At 36.7% G+C, this 21180-nt stretch overlaps 1 pseudogene; it reads left to right on the top strand.

The window, feature by feature from the left end:
* Positions 1 to 45: 45 nt before the first annotated feature.
* On the top strand, positions 46 to 19891 carry LOC132091722 (serine/threonine-protein kinase Nek1-like; annotated as a pseudogene).
* The last annotated feature ends 1289 nt before the right edge of the window (positions 19892 to 21180 follow it).

The following is a 21180-nucleotide window of genomic DNA, read 5'->3' as shown; positions in this document are numbered from 1 at the left end:
ATCACGGTTTAATCATTGCTTTTTTTCTGTCATTGAAGTACAGTAATGTTTCTCTCTTTTTCTTCAGAGAGTGGTTGTTTGTACATAGTAATGGACTACTGTGAGGGAGGAGACATGTTTAAGAAGATCAATAATCAGAGAGGGACTCTATTCCCTGAGGAACAAGTAAGAGGAACAATATAAAGACATTGAGTTAAGCTCTGCACCTAACAGACCACAATTTATCAAAGCTTTAAAAAAAATAAAATTCTCACTCCTAGTGAATAGTGCCTATGTAAAATCTATTTAAAGTCATGTGCACTCATATGGGATAAAGAATCCTGTTTTATTCTATATAACCTGTTTTATTCTATATAGAGTGGGTTGCCCCATGGGGATGGCAACATTGGACCTATTTTAACCTCAAGAATAATCTTGCAATGTAATCGTCTGAAATCCTGGTCCCTGTCTGTTGTTTTCTGGAAGGTTTGTGCAGATCTGCCTGGCTCTGAAACACATACATGAACGCAAAATCCTACACCGGGACATCAAATCACAGGTAATGCTATATCTCTCTCACACTCTTGAACCAACATTTCAATGGCAATACAGCACAATGTACAATCTCCTTAGACTTGGTTTACATATCCATCATATGAATTCTGCTTTTGTTTTCTATCAAGAATATTTTTCTGACCAAAGATGGTGACACACAGCTGGGTGACTTTGGAATCGCTAGAGTTTTGAACAGGCAAGATATTTCGATTTGACTTTGGCGGAGGAATGTGATGAAAATGATATGTAATGCTTCATATGTAATGCGTTCTGTATGCAGCACCTAGGAGGTGTCGAGGACATGTATTGGCACACCTTACTACCTGTCACCAGAGATATGTGAAAATAAACCATACTACAACAAGAGGTACAGTACTTCCTGTTCTGAGCCAGAGGGGTATATATGGGCAGTACAGTAGCAACAGAGCACTCAGTAACTCTTGTACAGTTTGCTGAATAAATAATGTAAGTTTATATGAGTTTCTCTGATCCCAGCAGCTACGTTTTGTTCCAAGTCAAGTCAATTGTTCCTGGACTGTGTGTAACTTCAGTCTGAATATTTTTAACCACTATTGATGAACACCAGCTGTATTACATTACTATTCAAAGGATAAGGGTCGGTAAGATTTTGTAATCATTTTTTTCAAAGAATTGCTTTAAGCTCAACAAGGTTGCGTTTATCTGATCAAATCCAGAAATAGTTTTACAGTAAAAAAAACACTTTCTATTTGTATGCATTTTAAAATGTAATTTATTCCTGTGGTAGCAAAGCTGAATTTTCAGCAGCCATTGCTATAGTCTTCAGCATCACATGATCCTTCAGAAATCATTTTAATATACAGATTTGATGCTCAAGAAACATATTATTATCAGTATTATAAACAGTTTTGCGGCTTAATATGTTTGGTAAAATCATGATTATTTTCTATCCAGAATTCTTTTGCAAATAGAAAGTAAAAAAGAAAAAAAAAACATTATATGTAACATTATAAATACATTTACGTCACTTTTGATCAATTTAATGCATCCTTGCTAAATAAATTATTGATTTAAATTTTTTTTTATCTTACTGATCCCAAATGTTTAATTTTTTATTTTTAAAGGTTTTTCTTAGTATTAGGATGTAAACTAAGATAGAGACATTAAATGAGTTTGTTCACACTGCAAACAAATCTCAGGTTGTTAGTCCTGATCACATCCTGAATGATGAAACATAATATGAATGTTCAGTCTGTGATGCATTAATTTGATTTTAAACCACAAATGGATGTGCATTGGTTTGGATTGTAAATTAGATTTCAGGTGGTTATTTGACAAAAAAATCAGATTTTGTACAAAGCTATGTTGTTTGATATTCAAATTACTTTAGATTTATACAGTTTGTTTGTTTATATATGTTTTCATGTGCACATGTGAGTAATCCACATGTGCTATCCTAAAATGTAAAAATTTTTCCCACTTTCTCCCTTTCTGTTTGCTTTGTTTTTTGTCTTCTCTCTTTCTTTCTGCGTTGTTCTGTCGGGTCTGACCCTAGTGATATCTGGGCTCTGGGATGTGTCCTGTATGTTTAAGCATGCAGTAAGTACCTCATGTTCTCAAAAGTAGATTTTGTGTGCGTGAGAGTTGTTGTGTTTCTCTTTTGATGTGAGTGATAAAACAGAATCAGTTCTTTCATAACTTTTCTTTTTAACCTGCCTCTGCATGTAGGTTTCATTTTCATTATTTACACCATGAATGTTCTTTAGAGACTTATATTTTACAGCGGAGAGGCAATTGAAACAGCAGCAGCTTTAAAAATTGAGATGATTAGCTGTGTTGAGAGACACTTTACAACTAAAGAGAAATTTCACTGTTGATTCTTTGAAAGTCTTTTTCTATATTCTTTGATTTTATTATAGGCTTACTTGATTTATGATTTGAGTGAATATGGTATTATAATTCCATTTACATGATGTCTTTCTCTCAGTTTGAGGCTGGAAACATGAAGAACCTGGTGTTGAAAATCATCTGTGGTTCACCCGCCTGTTTCTGTGCATTACTCCCAAGACTTGCGCTCTCTCTTGGCCCAGCTGTTCAAGCGCAACCCCGGGAGAGACCCTCGGTCTCAGTCGTTTTGGACAAGCCTTTTCTTTCTCGCAGAATTCACAAGTTTCTCTGCCCTCAGGTGACGTGTGCTAACAGACTTGTATGGCAGTGTGATGAATCATACTAGTCAGTCGTGCGTTGTGACTCAGATATAACTCAGATGTTACATAACGCTTAGGTTAAATTCCAGACCCACTTCAGCATGTGTTGCAGAATTTGTTTATTTAGTATGTCCTCCTTGTATGTAGTATGATACTATTTGTAATATGCCCCTTGGGTAGAAAGAGATTAAAAGCCTCTTGATTGAGTCAGTGACCCTCAGTAATTGTGTTTCTCTCTGTAGATGTTGTTACTGAAGGCTGCTCAGATGAAGAGATTTGAGAGGTAAAAGGTGAATTAATCAGTGCACATCTGCAAATAGTTATTTACAATAAATTAACATTGGTTTCTTTTGTTTGTGTCAACTTTAACTTGGACCTTTTTCATTTCAGCTGAACCAAATCAACCGGACTCGGGAGCAGGGCTGGAGACAGGTGCTCAGTTCCTGTGGAGGCAGCAGTCCTGAGCGAAAGGTACAGTGGTCTGCCTTGTCTGCTACAGATTAGTTGATAAAGGCTGCTAATATTTTTGTCACTCTTAAGGTTTTATCTGTCTGTGCTTCCTGTCTGGGACCAAACAACACTCCTCACTCCATTACGTCACTTAAACCCTTCATTGTTTGGTTCCTTAATTTAAGTTGTAAATGTCCACGTGATGTTTCTGCATCTGCTCACCAGTGAAATCTGATGTCCAGTACCTGCACAGTGTATGTGATGCAAAGCTGAAATTTTCAGCATCATTACTCCAGTCTTCAGTGTCACATGATCATTCAGAAATCATGCTAATATGCTGATTTAGTGCTCAATAAACATTACTTCTTATAACCAGTGTTGAAATCAGTTGACAAATAGATGCATGTGCCGTTCTTTGTGGATGCTTTGGAAATTATTCAGAATTTGTAAAATCCTAAGAACAGAAATTAAGCAAGCAGGCATCCATCAATTTTGCCATCGTCTGTGTAGTCATTACCTAGTAACAGTGGTAAACACCTGCCATTCTGATGACACAAACATACCGTGGTTCAGAACCCAAAAAACACCGTATGAACACGAACCAGTGGGGAAGGGGGAAGCAGTGGAACACTGGTTTGGACCAGCCAATCGAACCAAGTGTGAAAGCACCGTTAGATGATTCTTAGAAGGTCTTATTGAAAACTTTTAAAGTGTAAATATCTTCGTATCAAAAATGCAAACGCAAACGAACTGTTATATTAGTAAAACAATTATCAAGAATGTGTGCTGTTGTTTAAGGCCCAGGCAAAGGCTCATGCTGCTGTACTTAAAAACAGCTGGAAAAGAAGAGAAGAGTATGAGAGAGAGAAGAAAGCATGGGAGGATCATGTATGTCATCTTTGTTTTCCAATCTTCTTTTCTTTCCTTGTGTCCCCTCATCTGCCACTTGTTGTTTTTATCGTACCTTTTGCTTTGTCTTATCTTTTGGAACAAAGCAGCTTGTTGCACGAGGAGTGAAGGTTGCTGTTGGAGCTGTGGGTGGAGCTCCACCTCCTGCAGCACCTGTCACTCAGCCATCTGACTCCACCTCTCAGGAAGATGCTTTCAAAGCCACACCCTCCTCTAGACCCACCACTCCAGCCATCTCCATGACTGCAGCTCTGAAGGATGTGGGAGCGGTTAGTCATATGTCAAAACATATATGTTATAGGATGACCAGGATTTACGTTGAACCTTCTTTGAAAGTTTAGTTTGAAATGTGCAGAGACATTTCACATTTAATTAAACCGTAGCATTTTGAATTGTAATTATCGCATAGGCCGTATCACAATTCCTGTTTTTCAATCCCAACATTTAATACCTTTTACAATAATTATTTCTTAATTATACTAATTAACATATTTAAGACATTTTATGGTCCTAAATTTGATACTGTTTACGATATATATTTTTTTATTCATTCTGTTCTGTGTAATTACTAAAGACCAGTCAGATCAGAACATGCATAGTTTTATTAGCTTTTTGTCTTGCGTTTTACTTCAGAAAAAGAAGATAAAATGAATTTATTTTAGATATTTGTGTCATAAGCACGCTCTTTTCTCTCTCTTGTCCTATCTCAATGTCTCATTTGGCATCTCCAGAGACGAGTGCAGAGAGGAAGAAGTGGCAAACTGATACTAGCCCTCTTTTGTCTGTGGCTCAGCAGACTCTGTAAGAAACCAGCTTTACAACAGCAAGTCAGCTAACTGGTAAACTTCCTCATCCTGAGATTCTGAACTGTTTTTTTTTTCTTTTTCAAATTGATAGTTTTTGATGAAACACAGAACAGTGGTTCAGAACAAAAGTTTCTTGTAGCACTTTGCATTTGCATGACTCTGAGTAGTGAATGTACCAACATGAATGAATAAATGAGGCAAGAATCAAAATATTGCAGCAGTTAAAAGCACACGCCATCAGCTCTAATAACATCATCATCGCATATTCATAATGTTATAAAACTACATACAGTTATAAAAGCAACATTTAGGTGAGCTACAGTGAGAAATTGGTGGATACATTAGGCTGCACATTTAAATAATTTGACATTTGATTTTGCTAGTTGAGTAGATGAAGAATAAAAGTAGTCAATGAATTATACACATCCCTATTACTTCCAGAGTGAATGGGTTATGTATAACAGTGTGGTTTGTTGTGTAACCATGGAAGGTGTGTTGCGTTACATGCTCTGGGACTCCAGCTGCTCTACAGTAACCAGATTAATAACAAACAGTTATTAAACAGGCATTTGGTTATTTGCTAGATCTCTAGTATTCTTTGCTCTGAGAGCAAAATCATGTCATTTCCATTGTATGTAATAAAATGCATTATTTATATGCAGTAACATCCATTTATTTATTTTTTTTTAAACGTGTTTCAGAAAAAACAGCAGCTGAAGTCATTTGCATGGACGCTTGGCAGGGGGAGGGGCTAAGGAAGGCTTGGGGGCAAGGTTCTGAAGGTGTTGGAAAAGGCATAGCTCCAGTCTTTTACCCCGAAACTAGATCCCGCCGGGACCTGTGACCACACACTGACTGGTAAGTTTTTGAGTGTTTTTCATACGTGTGATGAGTTCAGTCTTACTGACAATAGCTTCCTGTAATTCCTGTGGTGGTGTTTTTCCCAGAAAGCGTTAATCTCACTGAAGAGTCTTTAGATGTCACTGCTGAAACCAAACAAGTGCCTCTTCCTCAGCCTCGCCAGCTTGCCATTAGCCTTGCAAAACAAGAAGTGACATGTCAGGAGATACTGCCAATCACTGCAGAGGTTAAACGTCTGGAAATAATCCCACCAACACCAGAGGAGATAAAAAAGACTCAGTCTGGAGAAAGTGAGAGAGAGGGTGAGAATAGAATTCAACTGAAAAGGAGAACAGAAATGTGTAGAAATTCCAATTAATTTGTACTTTTGTTTGTAACAAACATTTTCTCTGTCCTTCTAGTGATGGATGATATGGAGTCAGTAGTTCTGGAAGAAGCCTCTCAGCAACCCTCAAAGCCATCCCCAGCAGATGTAATGCAAGCATGGATAAATGACACTCCAGTGTCTACGTAAGCCTTTTTCCACAGAATTTGACAATCGATAGCATCGTTTTGGCATTAATATCTTTATCACTGTTAAAATTTAATACAGGTTGTTTTCAAACTTGTCATAAACCTGTCAATTTGCTCTTTTACTTCAGTTAGTATATAGCTGATCTATATATTAGTATTTTATTATTTAAAAAAAAAATCTAAACTTTTTTTCAAAATCAAATTACCATTCAGACTACTGTATTTTAAACATATTTACCTTAAAACTGCCTGACACTTGTAGAATTATTTTTAGAATTGCTTTACAAATCTTGTGATACGATATCAGCTCCTAATTTGCAGGGGCAAAGAAAAAAACATATCACAGATAATGTTTTTTTTTAATTATTATTATTATTTTTTTATAGTGCTTGACAGTCCTAGTCACAGTCACACAACAGTCGTTGAATGACAAAAGCTATGTTACAATTCACTTTTTTCCTAATGTGTTCTAAAGAAACCGTAACTGCACACAGGTGTGGAACGTTCACTACTGTTCAAAAGTTTGGGGTTGGAACAATTATTTTTTTTCTTTTTCAGTGTTTTTTAAAGAAGTCTTTTATGGTCAACAAGGGTGTTTTTTCTTATATAATAAATAGAGTAAAATAGTAATATTGTGAAATATTATTTTAATTTAAAATTACTTTTTATTTTAATATATTTTTAAAGACAATTTCTTAATTTATTTTTCAAATTGAATTTTTTAGCAGCCATCACTCCAGTCCTCAGTGTCGCATGATCTTTCAGAAATCATACTAATATAGTGATTTGGTGCTCAAGAAACATTTTTTATTATTATTAGCAATGTTGAAAACAGTTGTCTGTAATATTTTTTTTTTTTTACTGAATCCGTAATACATTTTTTTCAGGATTCTTTAATAAATACAAAGTTAAAATAAGCAGCATTTATTTGATATAGAAATATTTTGTAAAATGTCTTTACTGTAGTTTTTGATCAGTCTAATGCATTTGATGCTGAAATGTTGAAGTCTTTAAAAAAAAAAAATCTAAAAGTAGTGCACATAATAACACAACTTTCATATTTCAATGACTAAAGGGATCTTTCATATTTGCAATGAAAGATCCCTTTAGTCATTGTTTTTTTTTATTATAATTTTTTATTATTAGGCCAGCAGAGGGCAGAGTATTACAAGCAGATTGCACAGAGAAAACCTGCAGAGAAGAGAAACGGCCTGAACCTGCAGGTAGTCTCAAGTGCAGTGCTAAGACACCTTATCTCCCTCTCACACAAGCATGTCTCATTATGCACCGTATCAAAGTGCTCCAGGCTTCCTCTTTACACTTTGTTTACTTTCTAACAATGTGAATCCTGTCATTAACATGAAGTTTTTGTTACATCGTCTTTTCTTTTTTTCAGTTGACGAGTCTCTGTTTGTGAAGCTAAGCAGTAGTCCAGCTCACAGACGTACAGTAGCTTTGGCCATCCTGTCTGCTCAGTCCTCACTGGAAGACTCTTCCTCTGTCACCTCACGTTCCCGTTCTGTCTCTCCACTGTGCTCCCACCGGTGTGATGACACACTTCTCATTGGCCTCTCCACTGGCCTCTTCGACACAAACAACCCAAAGGTGAGCGTCATCACTTGAACCCCATTGGTACCGAGTGTTAGTCTATATTTCTTTTCTCTCTCTCACATGTGAGTTTTGACGGCAAATCAGTGGAGCTAACCCCTGGCCAAATAATCAAATGTTAAAGGCGGGAACACACTACATGATTTTAAAATCTGGAGTGGTTGAAAAAATTAAAGGCATCATACACACACTTGCCAACTTTGTAAATGGTTACAAAAGAACGAAAAAAAAAACAGGGCATCATACACTAAACATCTGAGTGTCAAACACTACCAGGCTTTCTGAACACAACAAACTGGACCTCGTTGCTAGCAAATGCATGACAAATGTAGACAATTTGTGTTGTAATATCAAACATGTTTAATATCCCCTAAATGGATAGAATTATAGTCTTGAGCAAAATAAATAATAATAAAAAAAAAAATCTATGCCCATCAAACACTGATTTTCTGTCAACTTATACAACTTATACTCAACTTATACACAAGATCTGCTAGGTATGTGACGGTATCAAATTTTCATGTTGTGATTAATTGCTAATGCTTTTATCACGGTATACAGTAATATCATGATATTGAAATTTAGTTTAAAAGAAGTGCTGTCATAATGAAGTATAACAGGTTTAATAACTTTTTTCTTATAACAAAAAGAAACTGAACATTTAAATACAATAAAGCAATACACAAAGAAGTATAACATAAATAATTTCAGATTTAAAGATTAAAGTGCAAAATAATTATAAAGACCAAAAGGTAACACTTTACAATACTTTCTCATTAATTAGCCTTAGTTAATGCACTAAAATTAACTATTAATATTAGTTACATTTGCTACAGAAGTTATTAATCTTTGCTAAAAAATACTCAGTTCATGTTAGCTCGAGTTCATTAAATAACACAGTAGCAACTTTTGATGTGCTAATGGAGCCTTAATGTAAAGTGGGACTGAACAATAAAGAATCAAAACATTTACATACAGTATAAGCCCGACCTAATAAGCGCTATAAGCGGCTACAATAGGGCCCCATGTCAGGGTTCAGACAGTAATGCTTTGATAAAGTTTCAGTCCTGGATGTTAATGTATGAAAATGAAGAGGCATCACTATAAAACTGGTGCAGAGAAGTGGAAAAAGAGAAAAGAAAGTGAGCAAGATAAGGGTAAGTGATGGATTTTGGAAATATATTGTTGAAATGGCAGTTTCTGCATCGTGCTGCGAGAGTTTTGAGGACACGCTGTGCCAGTATAACAACAGTAATGAACATCAGTGTTTCCCACAGGCTTGCACTCTATGTGGCAGCACTCCCCCCTGGGAGAAATATATACGTATATGTGACCCTGGACCACAAAACCAGTTAAAAAAACCATTGTATGGGTCAAAATTCTTGATTTTTCTTTTATGCCAATAATCATTAAGATATTAAGTAAAGATCATGTTCCATGAAGATATTTCGTAAATTTCCTACCGTAAATATATGAATAGTTATTTTTTGATTAATAATATGCTTTGCTAAGAATTCATTTGGACAACTTCAAAGGTGATTTTCTCAGTATTTTGATTTCTTTGCACCCTCAGATTCCAGATTTTCAAATATTTGTATCTCGGCCAAATATTGTCAGATAAACCAGATAAACCATACATCAATGGAAAGCTAATTTATTCAATTTCGAAAAATGTACACTTAAGGCTGGTTTTGTGGTCCATGGTCACATATATGCTAGGAACAGCAGAAATACAGCCTTTACCATGGTTACCTCTCTACACAAAGCAGAGCATGCAAGTGCAACTTTTGACACCTGCTTGTTTGTCATATTTACATGTTTTCAAACAGCCTTTCATATTCTATATTCACTTTGGTGTTTATCAAACTCAAAGATGTGCCATCTCTTTATTTAAACATTTGTTTACACATTTATCATCACAAATAAAGACATGGTTTTATGTTTACATGGCACCATACACAACAAAATGTGTAAAAACCAGAGGTGGAAAGTAACGAATTACATTTACTCGCGTTACTGTAATTGAGTAGCTTTTTTGTGTACTAATACTTTTTAAAGTAATTTTTTAAATCTGTAATTTTACTTTTACTTAAGTATATTTTGTTTGAAGTATACTTCGCTACATTTTAAAACACATTAATTACTGAGTAAAAAAAATAAAAATAAAAAAAATAAATCGCTCCCTGGAAACTACGGCAGTAAATAATGGGCAGGAGGGAAAACTGGCGCTAAAATCACAAGAAAGATGCAGACGGACAAAACAGGCGTTAGTGGTGCAGACACCGCTGAAAACGAAACCCCGTCATATTCTGAAGTTGAACTCGAAGGAAATGAAGTGAACCCCTGGCCATATGTATGCTCTATTATGCAGTGTAAGCTGTACTTGCCTAGGAAGACCAAACTAGCAGCTTATAAAATCTCGACAAGACATAAACCATTCGCAAGAATGTAGAGGTAAGCTAAATAATTGCATCGGTGCATTGGTGGTTAAAATGAAGCTTTGACATTTTAGCAAGAGGTTTTGCACAAATTAGCCAAAAAGACTGGTGAGGAGTGTGCTATTTTTGTTTTAATGATGTGCGCGCGCATTTATAGTGCGTTCTTTCACTGTGTGATTCAGTCTCCTAAATGCATTTAGAATGATCACAAAATTTAAGATATAGGGGCAGAAAATTCACATGCTGCGTTGCAACGTGATCTCATGAGAATACGTGTCTATTTTTACGTTAAATGTGGTTCTACCACACGTACATTTACTTACGTTTTCATGCACATAAAAACGTACAACTTAGACGTATATTAAATCAAAATCACACAAAGAATGCCATCTTTTCCTCCAAAAATCATCATGAATATATACATACATATATATAACAGTTCAGTAAACAAGTTAATTAAGAGACTTGCGTTTTAGACACCATATTGCCTTTTTTAGCTCTATTTCTACAATAGAAAATAATTCCAAACACAACCGTTTAAATGATTCGGTTCAATCGCAATGACTCACTTATTAACAGTGACTTGCTGACACATACTGGCCATTTTAATTTCACATTTAAAGTATCTTTTGATTTTTTTTAAATAATTAATTTCTTATCATTTCAAATGAGTATTCAACATTTTATGTCTTGTATATCAAAACATTATTCATGCATTTGTAACTGCAGGTTAAATGCATTCTTGTCCTGCACTAAACAGTGTAATACATCTAAATGCCACTTCCAATGAATCTTCTGCATTTCCTCTGCATTAAAAGATGAGTTTGTTGATACTGATTTGCCTGGTAACAGCCCAAATGTTTTATTATTATTTTTTATTATTTATCAGTTATTATTTAAATAACTGATTCCTTTAATTAAAAACAACTAGTTCGAGATTAATAGATCTATCCCAGGGGTGTCAAACTCAGTTCCTGGAGGGCCGTAGCCCTGCAGAGTTTAGTTCTAACCCTGCTCCAGCACACATATCATGTAGTTTTCAAATAAACCTAAATGATTAGATTAGCTGGATCAGGTGTGTTTAATTAGGGTTATATCTCAACTGTGCAGGACTGTGGCCCTCCAGGAACTGAGTTTGACACTCTTGGCCTGTCCCATTTTGACTCCCTCCCACTGTTAAAATGTAACTAAGTAATTTTTACTCTGAGTAAATTTTAAATGAGCTACTTTTTACTTTTACTTGAGTAGATTTTTAGACTGGTACTTTTACTTGTACTTAAGTAAAATGTCATTAATGTAATGGTACTTTTACTTGAGTAGAATATTTTTGTACTCTTTCCACCTCTGGTAAAAACACAGTATAAGTCATTATAATCAGTAATTATGTCCCCACTGTATGCAACAAATGCCTCGTTTGTAATGGGTTTTATTGGGTTTGTCTCGTCGTGCCAGGGGAGACAGGGTATGGTAAGGGGAATAACATTTTCATCACACGATTGAGGATTTTGCCAATCACAAAGCACTGGATAGCTGGCCAATCAGAGCACACCTCGCTTTTCAGAATGATGAGCTTTGTAAAAATCGATGTGTTTCAGAAGGCGGGGCATAGAGGAACAACAATAATGTACATTATGTGGAAAATAGTTGTTTTTTTAACCTTAAAGCGCATAAACACATTGCATTACACCAAATACACAAAATAATGTTATTTTTAGCAACATATGAACCCTTTAACCCAAACTTATTTCAGTTGACAAGACTCTTCAATGTTTTTTCTAATATTTGTTGATCAAGTTTTTCAACTAATATTCATATTATATATATCCATTTTGTTTCAGCAATTAGTTTCAGCTATGTATCAGTTTTGCTTTAGTTTCCATTTAATAGTTACGATTTTAGTTTACAAAACAACTCTGCAAAAGACTGAAGAAATTCAGGTGAGTGTATGTATGTGTTTGTCTTAAGCCCGGCTCACACTGTGTGATTTTGGCCACAATTTGGTCAAATGAGACAAATTTTGAAAATCATAAAAGATTCTTATAATCCTGGGCTAAAATCTGTAGTCTTTGATCACCGGTTTGACATGTTCACAGACAGCCGATTGATGGCCATTTGTGATAAAATTTGACAGAAGATTTGACGCACAGTCCTGCAGTATGACTTCTCCTACGACAAACGTCAAACTGTCTTCATTTTTTTTAAGACAAGCCATGATTGGAATTAAGGCTACAGATTTCTTCTAACCACATAACTCCGGCCAAATTCATCTGATACGTTTCCTTTGCTATGATAAACACCAGTTGCACCACTGTTTCATGTGGGTGTGTATTGCTGCTTTCACTATTCTTCTTAAATACGCCACTATTGGCACCATTCATATACTTTTAATGAAAGCCAACATTATAGTCCGTGCAATGCAGCTTGCAGTCACTGAACGTGTACGAGTTGATCATGTAGAACTCCGGACATCTTTTCTTGGGTGCAGCTGTTTTTAATGCGTCTTGTCGTACAGTTTGACATTAATGGCAACTGAGATCCCACAGTGTGACATGATCATCATGTTTGTACAGTCTGACAAGTGCAATCCTAAAGGACTTTTAAAAACCACACAGTGTGAGCCCAACTTTAGTGGAAAGATATGAGACTATTACACAGCATAATAATGGAGGACTCCACTGCTGCCATTTATCACACTGATTAGAGCAGAATCTCTTATACTACAAGGCAAGAGAGAAAGAGATAACTAAAAAGAATAAAGAGAAAGACTATGAGGAAGAAAGTTATGGCACTATAGAAGGAGAAACAGATGGCAGCCTTCGATAATGTGTAGCACTGCATCTCGAAGTCAAGTTTTTGTTTGGGGTGATTTGTTTCCCACAGACTGAAATTTGTGCACACATAATGGTGTGTGTGTATGCAAGGATAGGCATATGTATGTGTGTGGATGTGCCTCGGGCCATTGCAGTGCTGGAAGGCAGAATGTGTGTGTGTTTTTGAGCTCCTGAGTGGAGCGTTATTAATGCGATTCTTCCACATCCTTGATATGCCAGTAAACCAAAGGACTTTGCGCTGGCCTGTGTACTTTTTCACCCACCCCACAGGCGAACATACGCAAATACTTTTCTTTGCCCTCACAAAAGCACATTAACATTCACACCCACGCCAACACTTTTGCAAACACGCACGCACATTTGGCCTTTTGGCTTGTTTGCACCCAACCCTCTGGACAACTGGACAGTCAGATCACACACACACACACACACACACACACACACACTAAATGCCGTCTTTCTCAGCGCAGGCTGTCAGTCTGTTTAATCAGTAGTTTAGCACTACTCTCCACTCAAGTGCGAGAACACAGTGCATCTCTGTACCGACAGCTGTGGTGGAGATGGATGATTGTGCCATTATTAAAGCCCTCCTCTGCTCTGTGGAGACAGTTTTAAGTCCCTCATGGGTGTCATGTTATTCCTGTAAACGAATAACTTCGAACTGCAGCTTAGAGACTGTGCATTTCTTGTTCCAATTCATATTGATTAAAGAGCCATATTCTATACCTTTGTAGTCCAGTAAAAATGCTTACACCAACAATAGTTGTAAGTAGTGGTCGACCGATATGTGTTATTTAACAGCCGATGCCAATATCTTGGTAAGTAGGGGGGTCGATAAAAAAGACGATATAATGTTTTTAATTATTATTATTAATAATTAAGAAATTTTTAATCATTTGACAATGGATTAAAAAATAAATGTGTAAAAGAAACATACTTATACTTTAGATGACAATATTTTTCACAAATAAATATTTAATAAAATTATAATATAAAAAAAAGTAAAGTAAACACTGTAACCACGGCACTCAGTGTTCTGGGAAATTTGTGTGCATTGGGAATCATATTTTTCAAATAAAGCCAGGGTAACCCTCATTTTACATATAGCACACAGTGAAATGACATGAGCATTAGAATATGACAGTGGGCAAATGCATAAAGCGCAGCATAATTTGTAATCACGAGTTTAAAGCATTTAATTCGCACAAATCGCCAGTTACACAGAGAACACGCGATCATGCTGGATACACATACACACTTCACAAGATCTCACAGCTGGATTCGACTGAGTTTGCAAGGTTTGTGAAATCTCCATTAGTCATTCAAAGATTTGTTTAAATTATATAAATGCATATTTGCATAATGCTGACGGCGAACAAGAAAGTATTATAATGTTTGCATTTCTATTACTAATAGGCCTAATAAGATCGTTATAATACTTTCTGTATACATTAATTCCTTAGTTTAAAGGGTACATAACATACACCGTTTCACCCAATCTCATGTTAATCTTGAGTACCTATAGAGTAGTATTGCATCCTTCATATATCCAAAAAGTCTCTAGTTTTATCATATTTATAAAAGAAAAATACAGCTTTCCGATTCTTTCCATAAAAAGCCGAGCTCCTGGAGGCGTGTGGTGGGCAGAGCTATAATACTGATGTTTCGTGTTGTTTCCATTAACATATTCACTTATGTGCTGATTTCCAACAAAATACAGAAATCTGATGCTATTGCTTACATGAATGGAGTCTTTTATCACAGGGACGGCTCCATGTTTTAATATCAAACGATGTGCAAATCCAGCATCGACTTATATTATTATAAAACATTCGTCACTCAAATGACCAGAGCACACAAAGGCACTTGATACACTCCGTTGCTGCCCCGGAAAAACAAACTGCATCCACTGTTCATGTAATGCTGGGTTCTTTGGGAAGCTGAACACGGTAAACTTTCCCCTCACATCCAAAAACGCACTTATTTGGAAGCATTTTCAAACAAATCCTATGTAGCACTGCAGACGATTTTGAAGCGTGTTGATGTGCGCGGTCTTGCTCTCCTCTGGTCAATGTGTGTGCGCGGGCGCGCTTTTCTGAGAGTAATGCTCATATAAGGACTTCCGCTCTCATCTATGTCATTAGATCCACGATCGAAAAAAAATCAGCTGAAACTTGTACCAACCCGGAAGTAAGATTTTCGGCAAAGAAATTCTCAGTCATTCTTCTACATTTTTTTGGCCATGTTTAGCATGAGAATCCATCTCTTTAACACTGTGAACAACTCTGAATACATGAAACACCATTGTAACCCCCCTTTAACCATTCTATATGATTATTAGACAGATGTCTATTCGTATTAGACAGAACTATTAACGACGATGAACGAGAGAATGTGAGCACTGTGTCGATCTTCCATCAGTTAATCAACAATCCTTGAACTGAACCAAGTTCCAAGTTTCACTTTGGAAGTACATCACACGAAAGAAAGAATCTGATGCTATTTCAGTGACATCCAGCTTTTAAAAGTGTTAATACTAGCTATGTGACAGTATCAAAACTTTGCAGTTTGAACATCCTGACCAGCCCAAAATGTTGGTTAAACCAGTGTTGCAAGTTTGAGACCGGACTATGTGTTTGGAAATCTTTTTAAAACAATCATTATACACTTCATTTTGCATAAATTAAATGGGATGCTTTTTGCTGCTGTGACTCTAAGACATGCATATGCCCTTTTCACATGTGAGATTAAATGAAAAACAATGCTTATTTAAGTTTGCTGTTGGGCGCAACATAGTTGGCCCTGCCTCATCCTTCAATGACAACCTAGTTGCACAGCCTGCATTACATTGTGACAGGTTCACAAAACAATCCGTACCGAAATATGCTGCACAAACTCTGTAGGCCAGACTGAAATAATCAGGGTTGTTGTCAAAAATAAACTTCAAATGCTTGTTTCTAACATTAGGATCCCTCTGTCTGTGCTGTGGGGTAACACCTGTGTCTCTGCATAATGTTTGCTGAACTTCCTGCACCTCTAGATACTAATGATTTTTTTTAATGATTTTTTTAAATGTTACTTGTTTACATGCTCATGGCTGATACAGCACAAATACCATTACAGGTTGAGCCATTTTTGCAGCTTATTTTTAATAAATAGTCTAAGAGAACTGAGGAGGGAGCTTTGCATTTGGAGTGTTAATGTATAGAGTTATTCAGCTACTGAAGAACATGAATATGTCTGTTTTCAATTTCTTTTAGGGTATTTGATTTTTTGATGTTTGTGAGCACTTGTTTGTGTGTGTTCTATTAGATGCTGAGGACGTGCTCCTGACCAGACCTCAGTAAAGTGTTCAGTGATGCTGCAGAAGCTGAAGATGCAGTCGCTCCTGACAGAAACCTGGAGATTGAAGATTTGGAGGATAAAGCAGATGAGCAGTCTGAATCTGAGGAGTAAGACACACAAAACTCACGTGTGTACATGCTCTCTCACACACACACACACACTGACTTATCACTCTATCTCTCTCAGTGTGTATGAGGATGATGATTTGAGGGAGCTCAGAGCATCTATGGAGAGGATTCTCCAGGAGCAGCGCAGTGATGATGATGATGATGATGAAGAGGAGGAAGATGGTGGTGGATCCAACAGCAGCCCAGCTGATGAAGAGGCAGCTGGTCTTGATGGGTTGGCTAGGGCTGGTGATGACAAACACAGTCCAGAGGAGGAGTGTTTTAATGGAATGGCTGAGCAAGATGATCATGTTAGGCATGGTGAAGAAGAACCTGGAGGGTCAGTTACTAACGGAATGGAGGTTGAGGAAGATGAAGAGCAGAACAGCAGTGAAGGCCAGCTCAATGAGGAGTGGCAGTCTGGTAATGCAATCACAACTGTATCCATAAACAGCTGCAGATGCTAACCCTATCCTCAAACAGATCACAAGGGCTGAATGCATGCACAAACACAGAACAGAACACCTGCTAACTGCATCCATGAATACAGCGTTGTGGCTATCTAGATCCACAAACACAGCACACAGCTAACTTTATCCGCAAATACATCTGTAAACATAACAAAACAGCTTACTGTACCTGTCAACACAGTGCAACAGCTAACCATAACCGTTAATATAATGCAACACCTAACCGTAACCACAGTGAAACAGCTAACCTCTTCTGTTAACACAGCACAACAGCTAACCCCAACCACAAACACAGCAGAGTGGCTAACTAAATACACTAAAACAGCGAATTACAACACTGCTCACTTCATACACAAACACAACACAATTACTAACTGCATCTGTCAACACAGCATAACAGATACCTAACTGTGTCTGCAAGCACAGGTTAGATGCTAACATACTCTTTAAATGCAACCCAATAGCTAATCATTTTCACAAACACGACAGCTAACCTCGTGTATTGTGTATACACAACTAACTACACTTAAAGCAACTCTGAACAATTACATTAGCAAACACATCTCTATGGAACAATAACATTAATGCAACAAACATGTTAAATTGTTGCTAAGCTCACTAAAAATGAAGTACTGTGTTTATTGAGCTAAATATATTGTTGTGGCTAATTAAATCTGATGATGGATTGGGTTTGTATGACTACAGTGTGGAATGACGTTGGCAAATGACACTTTCAATACTGACATAGGTCAGCATAGTATCAACCAATGTTCCACAACAATACACTCTCACTGTGTGAACTTTGATAGATTGTAGTGCATGCTTTATCTCTGTGCATGGATGTGAATGCAGATGACAGTGAGGAAGAGGAAGATGAAGACCTAGAGCAACAGGACAGCATCTTCAGTCGTCTGGAGGAGCTGCGGATCCATCTAGAGCAGGCCATGGGCTTTGAGAACTTCATTCTAGCCTACAACAAGATCAAGGTCGGAGTTCCTCGATTTTGCATTAAATGTCAACTCTCACCATGTCTCCAGTGAAATGAAGTGGTTTTGTGCCCAGGTGAAAATACTGCAAAACTAAAAGGTCGTTAGTGGTCAGACACCACCAATAACAATGCAGCCATGTACTTCACTCATACATTTTTAAACACTAAGTTTTGTTTTCGGCCTTCGGGTTCATTCTGGGAATTAGATACAGATGTTATCCTTAACCTTTAAGAATGTTAAATGTGCTGCCTTAGGAGGCTTTTTATATAGTTTGTCACATTGGGAGTGCAATAAACTGCTGTGATTTGCTGTTTTTTTTTTTTTTTTTGCTGCTGGTTGCGAAAAAAAAAAAAAAACATAACACCGAAGAAACCCTGTAATGAAAATGACTTTATAATTCCTAACTTAAAGGAATAGTTCACCCGAAAATGAAATTCCTTCATCATTTATGATCTTTTTTGTAATACCAATGAAAGTCAGTCAAAGAGGTTTGGAACAATAAATGATGACAGAATTTTAATTTTTGGGTGAACTATGGGTGGAGACCCTTTAAATATCTGCACCTGTATGCAAACCTGAATGACTTTATGTGGAGCACAGAAAAAGATATTTAAATTAAAATGTCTGAATTTATTTTTGTCTATACTATTAAATTGAAATTGAATAGTGTCCAATATTGTTTGTCCCCAGTGTTCTTCAAAATATCTTCTTTTGTTTGCTTCAAAAGAATAAAGTCATACAAGTTTGTAACAACATGAGTAAATTATGAAATACATTTTTTTTTTTATCAATTGGTAAATTATCCCTTTTAGAATGTTGTTGCATCTGGCACTGGACTTTTCATTGGTTTGCTTGACTTCATCAGTAATACATTATTTGTTTTGTTATTTAGGCTATTCATGAGGATGAAGATGAGAACATTGCTGTGGGCTCCAGCATGGTGCAAAGTATTTTCGGGAACTGAGTACCAGCACTTGTATCCTAAAATCCTCCATTTGGTGATGGCAGATGGAGCTTACCAGGAAGGTAAAGTGTTTGCACACACATTCTCACTCTCTGATTCATTCATACACCATTTCATCCGATGTTCATATAGTCGTACTAGTTCATTCAGTCAGATCTTTGCAGAAATAGAGCAGTATAACATGAATGGGTGTAGAAGAGAGCAATTATGTCATTCAGTGCAGTGAATCGAGCACTTTAGAGAATTCCCTGAAAACACACATTCATAATTTATATCATTACATAAAACATTTGTTTTATATTTGCGAGTGTATCTCCCCCAGTTATTTTTTCACAGTATACAGGTGCATCTGAAAAAAATCTTATTTTTATTATTGTTATTATCATTATCTTTATTATTATAAGCAATAATAATAAAGATGGTGATAAGAAGAACACAACACACACGACACAACAATGTCTTAATGTGTGCAGTTCATTCACTAGTCCAAACAGACGTGGTAAGAGTGAAATATAGAGTAAGTGTTTAAATAAGCAGTGCCTGCAGAATGTGCTCAAGACATTCTGTGCAAATCTCTGAGCAGTTCCAGGACATTTAGGTCAGGTCACATCATTTGGATTATATACATGTATACCCCTACATGTGTCTGCTTGTGTGTGTAGCAGCCTCTGATGGATGTGAGGGTATTTCTGGCATTTACACTGTGTGTTCAAGGCTAACCCCGATAATGGACTTTAATGTTTAAGGTCACCTCTGACATCAGGAATATAGCCTGGAAGTTTTCTTCAGATCTCGGTCTCGTAAGTGAGTTGATTATCCTTTAACAGTTCCTGTCCCTTCTGCCCCTCTCTCTCGCTCTTTCTCAGATAATGATGAATAGAAGTTATTCATCCGTGCCGTTGGCAGCCTTGGACAATCTGCTGGCAGGCTGAAGTATTCCCATGATGCACTCTGACAGGCTGAGGAGGTGCATGTGGAGGAAGGGGGGATTGAGAGAGAGGGGGGGGGGTAAAAAGAGAAATGGGCCACTCAAGCATGGGCACTTTAAAGTCCACGGTTGATTTTAGTTCTACTTCCATATCCCAAGTCACCGAAGCACTACTTTGTAAATTGTGTGCATATAAATGTGTTGTGGATAATAATATTTAACCAAAGCGTAGCCGAGTGTTAGCAGGAGAGAAGTAAGAAGTCTCAGACAGAGATGTACATGTGTGTCCTCCTAGCTGATGACAGACTGTATGTGAAAATGCTGCTCATGCTGTATTCACAACAGCTGAAGCCATGGAAACGGCTTTTTAAGGATCTAGATTGGTGAGGGATGCCTAGTTCAGGGGTCAGAGGTCAGTTATCTGCCCAATATCAGGTGCTTGCACACAACAGGCAGCGGGTTCTAACCAGCTGTCTACCTCAGACAACAGATCAGTCTAAACTTCTTGTCTGAAAATACCAGTATTCTGATTTTGTGCTGAACCTCTTTTTCTACGTTTTACACATCGTTAACATAACGTGCTTAAATGATTTCGCCTCTTTCAGGATTTCTTACTGGTAAATCTTAAAGCATTATTTCAGGACTTTGGCGAAACTGTTATTTAGGAAGATTGTCTAGAGAGTTACTATGCAGATAAAGTGCTTATTGGGGGCTTTAGCATGATAGTTCACCTAAAATTAATATTCAGTCATCGTTTACTCACCCTCATGTGATTCCAACCCTGTGTGATCATCTGTAGAACGTAAAAGAAGATATTCAGAAAAATGTTTAATTAAACCATTTTTGTCCATCCAGTGAACATGAATGGGGTCCACAATAACATTTTATTGTATAGAAAAAAATATGATTTGTATGTTCTCCAGAAGAAAAAGACATACAGGTTTAGAAACGCATGAGAGTGAGTACATGATGATAGAATTGTCATTATTTGATGACTGTCACTATAAGAGCATTACATGTACGCAGCTGCACCTCAACTGGGATGTATTAAATGACCTCTTTGTTTTAGTTGCTGGCAAAATGTAATACTTGCAAGTGTACAGAAAATTGTTAAATAATTTGCAAGCATTTCTGTTTGTTGGCATGTCAGAATATGTATGTATTCGTACTGAGAAATAAACGTTTTATTTTATTTATTTTTTTCAAAGAATGTGCCTGTGTGTGTGAGTATTTGGAAGTAA

The sequence above is a fragment of the Carassius carassius genome, chromosome 18 (genome assembly GCF_963082965.1).
Source record: "Carassius carassius chromosome 18, fCarCar2.1, whole genome shotgun sequence".
Taxonomy (NCBI): Eukaryota; Metazoa; Chordata; class Actinopteri; order Cypriniformes; family Cyprinidae; genus Carassius; species Carassius carassius.
Note: the sequence above shows the minus strand (reverse complement) of the source record. Positions and strands in the feature narration are given on the sequence as shown.